Raw genomic sequence first — 9,273 nt, 5'->3', positions numbered from 1 at the left:
AGGTTCGGAATCCCGACTCCCTGGTATCGAGGTCTCGAAGTGACAGCTCTCCATTGCCCCACAACGCTCTCCGGGTATAAACCCGCCAGGACCGGCTGCCGGGGCCGAGCTGGTTCACACCATGCCGGGCTTTGAATCCCCTCCAGACTCCTAAAGAACCACACCTGTGTACTGTATCTGGGACCCAGGCTGGAGGGGGAGCCTGCAGAGAGCTGCGGTTCCCGGGGGCGACCGGCAGTCGCTGGAACGGTGAAGGCAGTGGTGGGGGGACACTCTCCGAAACCCACCGGAGAACGGGAGCCCGAGGGCCGGCCGGCTGATCCAGTCTCATCCAACAGTTTCTTCACCTGCCGTGGATGAGGGCTGTTATAACACAAAACGTGGGTGGAAGAGTTGAGGAGGACAGGAGAATCTCGGGGGGGGGGGAGCGGGAGGAGAAGAGGTTTGATGAGGATGGTAGATAATATCGGCAGCAGGGGTAAACAGGTAGTAGTGGGAGAAGACAGGATTCCGGTATGGAGGGACCCCGGTCCGCTGAGAGCTGGGTATACAGTCTGTAACACAATTCTGCATTATCTGGTTCTACCTTAATGCGCGGAATCTACCAGGTTGATCAATATATCCACCCATTAAACAACCACACACCACCACGCCTCTTCTACATCCACATCAGCCGCTCCTCTCCACAGACCCTCAGCACCCCTCATACCCTCCCCCGTGTCATCACCGTCTGCTACGGGAAATGCAAGGCATCTAACCGCAACTCCCTACGAAGGATTGCAAAGACTGCCGAGACAATCATTTGGGTCTCTCTTCTATCCATCAAGATGCCTATCAGGAGTGCTGCATACACAGGTCCCGTAACATTACCCATGATCTCTCCCATCGTCCAACAATCTCTTTCACCCCCTACCATCAGGCGGGAGGTTCCACAGTATTAAGAAAAACACTGTTAGAATGAGAAAGAGCTTCTTCCCTCTAGGCTGTGAATCTACTGAACTCCCTGCCACCACCCAGTTCTCATTACACATGAAGAGCCAGCAGCATCATACTGTTTACTTTTAAACGTGGTGCAAATGCACCTTATTGTTTGTAAATTTATTTGTGGTAATATTACTGGTTGTGTTATGTGTGGTAGCGAGCCTGCAGTAGACGTGGGCAGCCCCCTTCCTAAAGCTTCGTTCGCGAGGCCAAGCCATGACGATGATGGTTATGTGTGTGATAATTCACATGCTGCGTTTTGCACCTTGGTCTGGAGGACATTGTTTTGTTTGGCAGTATACACGTGTACAGTTGAATGTTGATCTGATGTAAGTGCTGCCACACTCAACACTTACTTGTACATTGTGTTTTATGTGATTGGTTTTATATTTATATTTATTGTGTTCTTAATCTTACTGAATAATGAATAATGAACTGATTTGTATGAACAGAACAGACAATCTTTCACTGTAACAAAATGCTGGAGGAACTCAGCAGGTCAGGCAGCATCTTTGCAAGGGAATAAACAGTCGATGTTCATTGTCTAACAAGATAAAATCTGCAGATGCTGGAAATCCAAACAACACAGACAAAATGCTGGAAGAACTCAGCAGGCCAGGCAGCATCTATGGAAAAGAGTACAGTCGATGTTTTGGGCCGAGACGCTCCATCAGGACTGAAGAAATACAGACGAGCAGTCAGGGTTAGAAGGTGGTGAAGGGGAGGGACAAACACAAGGTGAAAGGTGAAACTGCAAGCGGGAGGGGTGAAGTCAAGATCTGGGAAGATGGATGGTGAAAGAGATACAGGGCTGGAGAAGGGGGAATCTGATAGGAGAGGACAGAAGGCCATGGAAGAAAGAGAAAAGTGGGGATGGGCACCTAAGGGAGATGATGTGCAAGGAGATAAGGTGGCAGAGGGAAAGGGGGTGGAAAAATAGAGGGGTGGGGGCATTACCAGAAATTCGAGAAATTGATGTTCATGCCATCAGGTTGAAGGCTACCCAAATGGAATATAAGGTGTTGCTTCTCCAACCTGAGTGTGGCCTCGTCATGACAGTGGAGGAGGCCCTGGATGGACATGTCGGAATGGGAATGGGAAGTGGAGTTACAATAGGTGGTGACTGGCAGGTCATGCTTTATCTGGCGGACAGATCGTCAGTGCTCGGTGAAGCGGTCTCCCAACCTACGCCACAAAATGCTGAAGAAACTCACTGTTTGCTTACTCCCGTGGATGCTGCCTGCCCTGCAGAGTCCCTCCAACATATTGAGTGTGTTGCTCTGCATTTCCAGCATCTGCAGAAACTTTGTGTTATGTTTCTTCTGCAGCTTGGTGCAGGTGACAATAATAAACCAATTCCAATTCCAGTTCTGGAACATAGAAAATAAAACATAGAACAGGCCCTTCGGCAAATAAAATAGCAATCAAATGGCCAATGAAACATGCCTTCTGCCCACACAATGTCCATATCCTTCCATTTTCCTCACAATCATGTGTCTATCTAAACATCTCTTTAAAAAGCTGAGTGTTGAGTTGAAATTGCTTCAGAAATTGGGCCTGTTACAAACTGGAGAATGTGAGAAAAGACTCTTCGCCAAGACTGGAATCTAATATTGATGTCTGGGCAGGGGACAGGGTGGTGTGGAGTGCTGTTCAGCTGATTCCTGGTGAATAATTCCCCTCTGTCTTCACCTGGGGAGAGGGTGCTTCACAGTGACAGTGAGGAACCAGTGATGCAGAGAATGACACCTTATCCAACAGTAACGACCGATAGACCGTCACACACAGACACCTTATCCAACAGTAACGACCGATAGACCGTCACACACAGACACCTTATCCAACAGTAACGACCGATAGACCGTCACACACAGACACCTTATCCAACAGTAACGACGATAGACCGTCACACACAGACACCTTATCCAACAGTAACGACCGATAGACCATCACACACAGACACCTTATCCAACAGTAACGACCGATAGACCGTCACACACAGACACCTTATCCAACAGTAACAGGCGAGAGACCGTCACACACAGACACCTTATCCAACAGTAATGAGCAATAGACCATCACACACAGACACCTTATCCGACAGTAACAGGCGAGAGACCGTCACACACAGACACCTTATCCAACAGTAACGACCGATAGACCGTCACACACAGACACCTTATCCAACAGTAATGAGCAATAGACCATCACACACAGACACCTTATCCGACAGTAACAGGCGAGAGACCGTCACACACAGACAACAACGAAAGGCAGGTAGTCGGCGCTGAACACTTGCCTAGCTTTTGCATTTGCCTTGACATTGTAATCGGTGATCAACAGATGCTTTAATCAGCAAAATGGAGTCGAGCATGGGCTCCAGCCCCTTCCCTGAGCTACATCTCGAGGCCACTCTCCTCATGGAATGTTTTCAGAGAAAGCAGAGCATTAGATCACTCAATCGATCTCCAAACTGTACATCACAGGCTCTAACAACCCCAGAAACAGATTTAAAATAAAAAGAAGATGTACAAGAAGTGAATTAAACAGTTTCATAGACTATCTGAAAGTCGTCACCTGAGGAATCATTATTCACTCATGCCATCTTGACTGAAATGTCCATTTTACTTTCAGATCAATCTAAACCTTCTCTCCCACAGAGACCAACATTTTTCTTTCATCCATGTGCCTGTTGAACTGCCTCTAAAATTTCTGCAATGTGTTTGCTTTTGTCACCATCCCTAACAGTGCATTCCAAAGTAGACTCTTCTAAAAAAAAGTCTACCTCAGATGTCACCCTCTTATACTTCCCTCCAATCACCTTAAGACCTTGCACCCGGCGTTAGCCATTTCTGCCCTGCAAGAAAAGTCGCTACTTCTAGTTGTAGTAAGACATAGGAGCAGATTAAGGCCATTCAGCCCATTGAGTCTGTTCTGCCATTCCATCATGGCTGATTAATTATCCCTCTCAACTCCATCCTCCTACCTTTCCACAAAACCTTCAACACTCGGATTAATCAAGAACATATCAACTTCTGCTTTAAATACACCCAATGACTTGGCCTCCACAGCTGTCCGTGGCAATGAATTCCACAGATTCACCACACTCTGGCTAAAAAAAATCCTCCTCATCTCTGTTCCAAAGGGACATCCCTCTGTTCTGAGACTCTGCCCTTTGGTTCTTGACTCCCCCACTACAGGAAACATCCTCTTTACATCCACTCTTTCTTAGCCTTTCAATTTCCAGTAGGTTTCAATGAGACACCACCCCTCCACCATTCTTCTAAACGCCATCGAGTACAAGCCCAGAGTTATCAAACACTCCTCATTCCCAGAATCATTCTCATGAATCTCCTCTGGACCCTCTCCAATGCCAGCGCATCTTTTCTTGGATAAGGTTCCCAAAGCAGCTCACAATACTCTGTGTGGTCCAGCCGATGGCTTATAAAGAGTTAGCAGTACTTCTTTGCTCTTGTACTCTTATCAGCCTATGATAAGGGTTTTATTAGTGGGCTTGTGCAAGGTGTGGAAGTCACAGCGTGGGGTGGTGTCCTCAGGTAACAAGCACCACAGACACGTGTCACAGTCTCATTGTCGTTGATGCTGGCAGTTAATGTAATTTGCATTGGACAATTAAATTCCAGGAAAATGAGTTGTGCTCTTATCACCTGCTCAATATTCCCCATGGGACAGAATTAGATTCAGCTTCAGTAACACGGTATATCTCATGAAATTTGTTGTTTTGCAGCAGCAGTACAATGGAATACATAATTTTAAAAATCTTAATTACAGTAAAATATATACTCACTCACAAAATCTGACAGTGGAGGGGAAGAAGCTGTTCCTGAAACATTGAGTGTGTGTCTTCAGGCTCCTGTACCTCCTCCCTGATGGTAGCAGTGAGAAGAGGACATGCCCTGGGTGATGAGGGTCCTTAATGATGGATGCCTCCTTTCTGAGGCATCACCTTTTGAAGGTGTCCGTGATGCTGGGAGGCTAGGGCCCATGATGGACTGGCTGAATTTACAACTTCCTGCAGATTTTTCTGATCCCGTGCACTGGCCCCTCCAGACCAGACAGTGATGCAACCAGTTGGAATGCACATCCTCTGTCATGACAAGGCCACACTCGGGTTGGAGGAACAACACCCAGTATACCATTTGGGTAGCCTCCAACCTGATGGCATGAACATCGATTTCTCAAACTTCCAGTAATGCTCCCCAACCCCTCCCCCTTCTCCATTTCCCATCCCTCTCCTTTTCCTCTCTCACCTTATCTCCTTGCTCGCCCATCGTCTCCTTCTGGTGCTCCTCCCCACTTTTACTTCTTCTATGGCCTTCTGTCTCTTTCACCAATCAACTTCCTGGCTCTTTACTTCATCCTCCCCCCTCCCAGTTTCACCCATCACCTTGTGGTTCTGTCTCCCCTCTCCAACCCCCACCTTTTAAATCTGCTCCTCAGCTTTTTTTCTCCAGCCCTGCCAAAGGGTCTCGGCCCGAAATATTGACTGTACTTTTTTCCATAGATGCTTCCTGGCCTGCTGAGTTCCTCCAGCAGTTTGTGTTGTTACTCGGATTTCCAGCATCTGCAGATTTTTGAGAATGCTGTCCGTTCTGTAGAAAATTGCGAGAGTCTTTGGTGACGTACCAAATCTCCTCAAACCCCTAATGAAAAGTAGCCGCTGTCACGCCTTCTTTGTGCAGCATCAGTGGATGCTGCAGGATGGATGTCCGCTCAGGATCAAATGGGAGTTGCTCCTCTGTTTGGGACAATTGACCGGGAGATTCATTGGAGGGATGTGGAGGGAGAGCAAGTTATTGTGTGTCCTGGTCAGCTGATGTTAGTCAGTAACAAACCCCTTTTCAGGGTGCCTGGTGTCCAGTCTGTTAATCTGTTGGTATTCATTGGATTTGGAGAGGAAGTCTAAGACTAGGATATGGTATGGAAGCCTTGGACCTGAGGGCACAGCCTCAGAAGAGAGGGGCGTCCATTTAGAACAGAGATGAGGAATTCCCTTAGCCAGAGTGTGGTGAGTCTGTGGAATTCACTGCCACAGACAGCTGTGGAGACCAAGTCATTGGATATATTTAAAGTGGAGGTTGATAGATTCATGATTAGTCGGAGTGTCAAAGGTTACGGAGAGAAGACAGGAAAGTGGGGTTGAGAGGGATAGTAAATCAGTCATGATGGAATGGTGGGGTAGACTTGAGCTGAATTACTAGAGTACAGAATTATATGGATGTGTTCAACCCTTTATAGCACTCAAAGCAAAGCATGATGGCATGTCAGAGCAGTCTTAACTGAACTGAATCAGGCCGTTCAGCCCAATGTTTTAATGGTGTTAGTTGTCCCTTTTGGATGTTATGGGAATCAGGTGTTTATGGAGGTGGTGCAAGAGAAAGAGAACTTTCTAGGACATCTAGACAGGGCTGAGTGGTGGTCTTCTGCTTCTGTGCATTTTTCCCAGCACAGTGTGATGTAAGCCTGGTCCCGCAGTGTCCAGCCCTGGTCCCGCAGTGTCCAGCTGGACAACCCTGGTCCCGCAGCATCCAGCCGTGGTCCCGCAGCGTCCAGCCCTGGTCCCGCAGCGTCCAGCCCTGGTCCCGCAGTGTCCAGCTGGACAACCCTGGTCCCGCAGCATCCAGCTGGACAACCCTGGTCCTGCAGTATCCAGCCCTGGTCCCGCAGTGTCCAGCTGGACAACCCTGGTCCTGCAGTGTCCAGCCCTGGTCCCGCAGCGTCCAGCCCTGGTCCCGCAGTGTCCAGCTGGACAACCCTGGTCCTGCAGTATCCAGCCCTGGTCCCGCAGTGTCCAGCTGGACAACCCTGGTCCTGCAGTATCCAGCTCTGGTCCTGCAGTATCCAGCCCTGGTCCCGCAGCGTCCAGCTGGACAACCCTGGTCCCGCAGTGTCCAGCCGTGGTCCCGCAGCGTCCAGCTGGACAACCCTGGTCCCGCAGTGTCCAGCCCTGGTCCTGCAGCGTCCAGCTGGACAACCCTGGTCCCGCAGTGTCCAGCCCTGGTCCTGCAGCGTCCAGCTGGACAACCCTGGTCCCGCAGTGTCCAGCCCTGGTCCCGCAGCGTCCAGCTGGACAACCCTGGTCCCGCAGCGTCCAGCCCTGGTCCCGCAGTGTCCAGCTGGACAACCCTGGTCCCGCAGCATCCAGCTGGACAACCCTGGTCCTGCAGTATCCAGCCCTGGTCCCGCAGTGTCCAGCTGGACAACCCTGGTCCTGCAGTGTCCAGCCCTGGTCCCGCAGCGTCCAGCCCTGGTCCCGCAGTGTCCAGCTGGACAACCCTGGTCCTGCAGTATCCAGCCCTGGTCCCGCAGTGTCCAGCTGGACAACCCTGGTCCTGCAGTATCCAGCCCTGGTCCTGCAGTATCCAGCCCTGGTCCCGCAGCGTCCAGCTGGACAACCCTGGTCCCGCAGTGTCCAGCCGTGGTCCCGCAGCGTCCAGCTGGACAACCCTGGTCCCGCAGTGTCCAGCCCTGGTCCTGCAGCGTCCAGCTGGACAACCCTGGTCCCGCAGTGTCCAGCCCTGGTCCTGCAGCGTCCAGCTGGACAACCCTGGTCCCGCAGTGTCCAGCCCTGGTCCCGCAGCGTCCAGCCCTGGTCCTGCAGCGTCCAGCTGGACAACCCTGGTCCTGCAGTATCCAGCCCTGGTCCCGCAGCGTCCAGCTGGACAACCCTGGTCCCGCAGTGTCCAGCCCTGGTCCTGCAGTGTCCAGCTGGACAACCCTGGTCCCGCAGTGTCCAGCCCTGGTCCCGCAGCGTCCAGCTGGACAACCCTGGTCCTGCAGCGTCCAGCCCTGGTCCCGCAGTGTCCAGCTCTGCGGAAGGTAGCTCGACCCGGATTGGAAGTAGTCCTGAGGAATCTCAGGCTGGAGATCAGTGGTTGTTTATGACGTCAGTGTCACTTTGCAAGTTTTTTACAAAATTACACTATGGAAAATGACAAAACTACAATAGTACGACACGCACAGAGACAGCAACAGGAGTAACACAATCACTGAGAGGGATGTTCCTATCCCTGTCTGGGATGACACAGAATGTAGAACAGTGCGACACATTCTGTGCTCCATGCACAGGGACAGGGACAGGCCATTCGGCCCACAATGCTGTACAGAACCAATTAAATTAATCATCAAATGGAGAACTAAGCTAAAGCTTTCCACCCACTTTGGGAAGATGTTGAGGGTGCAGAATGGGTGTACCTGGATGCTGCCGGTATGTGCAGTGACACCAGCACGTCCTTGCGTTGTTGGTTGTTAACACATGTCACTGTACATTTCCATGTACATGTGATCAATAAATGTGAATCAGAACTTTTGAATGGGGTAGAGGATCTTTGACATAACATAGTGAAATCAGAGAGTTCCTGGACTTGGGAAGATCATAAATAACAAAAAGTTAGTGTTCTGAACGAGAAGCTGGACAAACTCGAGTTGATCTCTGTGGAGCTGTGGATGCTGAGGGGAGATCTGACAGAGGTTTATAAGATTATCAGAGGCATAGACAGAGTGGACAGACTCTATATATATATATATATATCCTTTTCCCAAGGTTAAAATGTCTGATACTAGCGAGCATATATTTAAGGTGAGAGAGGATAATTTCACAAGGAAATGTGAGGGGCAGGTTTTTGTTTGCACAGAGGGGTGGGGGCCTGGACTGTGCTGCCTGGGGTGGTGGTAGAGGCAGATACGATAGAAACTTTCAAGAGAAGTTTAGATTGGCAGACGAATGTGAGGAAAATGGAAGGATCTGGACATTGTGTAGGCAGAAGAGATTAGTTTAATTGGCCATTTGATTATTAATTCAATTGGTTTGTTACAACATTGTGGGCCTGTCTCTGTGCTGTACATTGTGGGCCGAACGGCCTGATCCTGTGCTGTACACTGTGGGCCAAATGGCCAGACCCTATGCTGTACACTGTGGGCCGAATGGCCTGATCCTGTGCTGTACACTGTGGGCCAAATGGCTGGATCCTGTGCTGTACACTGTGGGCCGAATGACCTGATCCTGGGCTGTACATTGTGGGCCGAATGGCCAGACTCTGTGCTGTACACTGTGGGCCGAATGGCCTGATCCTGGGCTGTACATTGTGGGCCAAATGGCCTGATCCTGGGCTGTACATTGTGGGCCGAATGGCCTGATCCTGGGCTGCGTTCTGTTTCTGCTGATGGCACTGTTTCTCTGTCAGAAGGTAGACTGAGTGGGCAGTTATTAACCAGACCGGACTCGTCCTGCATGTGAACAGGATGTACCTGGGCGGAGTTCCCCATTGCGGG

This window comes from Mobula birostris, chromosome 4 (genome assembly GCF_030028105.1).
Source record: "Mobula birostris isolate sMobBir1 chromosome 4, sMobBir1.hap1, whole genome shotgun sequence".
NCBI lineage: Eukaryota > Metazoa > Chordata > Chondrichthyes > Myliobatiformes > Myliobatidae > Mobula > Mobula birostris.
The sequence above is the reverse complement of the archived record's forward strand: the minus strand, read 5'-3'. Positions refer to the sequence as shown.